Consider the following 2,500-nt stretch of genomic DNA (forward strand, 5'->3'; position numbering starts at 1 on the left):
GACACTCAGTGCTTTGCATCAACATGTTCACATTGCCTTTATTTGTCTTTAAAGACAGACACACACTCTGTCATTGTGGTTACTGGACTTCCATTCATAGGCTGGACTTATTATTGTCCACCCATCATGGAGACAAGACAGAGACAGGACAGAGACAGGACAGGACAGGACAGGACAGGACAGGACAGAGAAAGAGAAAGAGAAAGAGAAAGAGACAGAGACAGAGACAGAGACAGAGACAGCGATGGGATGGAGATAGAGACAGAGATGGGACAGAGACAGGATAGAGAAAGAGACAGGATAGAGAAAGAGCCGGAGACAGAGATGGGACAGAGACAGAGACAGAGACAGGATAGAGAAAGAACCGGAGACAGAGATGGGACAGAGACAGAGACAGAGACAGGATAGAGAAATAAATGTAGACAGAGACAGGAAACAGGACAGAGACAGGAAGAGACAGGAGACAAGACAGAGACAGGGACTAGGAGACAGGGCAGAGACAGGACACAGAATGAAGGCTTCCTCATCTATTGTGGATTTTAAAGTCATTAACATCCCAGAAGACATTCAGTGTCTCTTCACTTCATCCTGCGTTTGTTTCATCCACAATAAACAAAACATTCAGATAAACTGTAAACATCCTCCTGACCACCAGGGGGACCACTGAGCCAGCCTCTCCTCTTTTACACTGCAGGACACTGGCACGGTAATGACTACTAGTACTAATACCAACACTACTAATACTAGTATAATAATGGACTGGTCACCACTAATAGTAATACTACTAATACTAATACCAACACTACTAATACTAGTATAATAATGGACTGGTCACCACTAATAGTAATACTACTAATACTAATACCAACACTACTAATGCTAGTATAATAATGGACTGGTCACCGCTAATAGTAATACTACTAATACGAATACCAACACTACTAATACTAGTATAATAATGGACTGGTCACCACTAATAGTAATACTACTAATACTAATACTAATACTACTAATACTAATACCAACACTACTAATACTAATACTAACAACAATGCTACCCACACTAATACTACTAATACGAATACCAACACTACTAATACTAGTATAATAATGGACTGGTCACCACTAATAGTAATACTACTAATACTAATACCAACACTACTAATGCTAGTATAATAATGGACTGGTCACCGCTAATAGTAATACTACTAATACGAATACCAACACTACTAATACTAGTATAATAATGGACTGGTCACCACTAATAGTAATACTACTAATACTAATACCAACACTACTAATACTAGTATAATAATGGACTGGTCACCACTAATAGTAATACTACTAATACTAATACCAACACTACTAATACTAGTATAATAATGGACTGGTCACCACTAATAGTAATACTACTAATACGAATACCAACACTACTAATGCTAGTATAATAATGGACTGGTCACCACTAATAGTAATACTACTAGTACTAATACCAACACTACTAATACTAGTATAATAATGGACTGGTCACCACTAATAGTAATACTACTATTACGAATACCAACACTACTAATGCTAGTATAATAATGGACTGGTCACCACTAATAGTAATACTACTAATACTAATACCAACACTACTAATACTAGTATAATAATGGACTGGTCACACTAATAGTAATACTACTAATACGAATACCAACACTACTAATACTAGTATAATAATGGACTGGTCACCACTAATAGTAATATTACTAATACTAATACTAATACTACTAATACTAATACCAACACTACTAATACTAATACTAACAACAATGCTACCCACACTAATACTACTAATACTAATACCAACACTACTAATACTAATACTAACAACAATGCTACCCACACTAATACTACTAATACTAATACCAACACTACTAATACTAGTATAATAATGGACTGGCCACCACTAATAGTAATACTACTAATACTACTACCAACACTACTAATACTAATGCTAATACTACTAATACTAATACTACTAATACTAATACCAACACTACTAATACTAATACTAACAACAATGCTACCCACACTAATGCTGCTAACACTAATACCAACACTACTAATACTACTAATACTAATAATACTAATACCAACACTACTAATTCTAATAATACTAATACTAACAACAATGCTACCCACACTAATGCTACTAATAATAATACCAACACAACCAATAGTAATACTACTAATACTAATACTAACACCAACACTACTAATACTACTAACACTAATACTAACAACAACGCTACCCACCATAATGCCATTAACACTAATACCAACATCTACAAATACTACTAATACCAATACTACCAATACTACTAATACTAACGCTACTCATACTAATGCTACTAACACTAATACCAACACTATTAATACTAATGCTAACTAATGCTACTATTAGTAATACTACTAATACTAATGCTACTAATATAACGCTACTAATACTAATGCC

This window comes from Blennius ocellaris, assembly GCF_963422515.1.
Source record: "Blennius ocellaris genome assembly, chromosome: 23".
NCBI classification, from domain to species: domain Eukaryota; kingdom Metazoa; phylum Chordata; class Actinopteri; order Blenniiformes; family Blenniidae; genus Blennius; species Blennius ocellaris.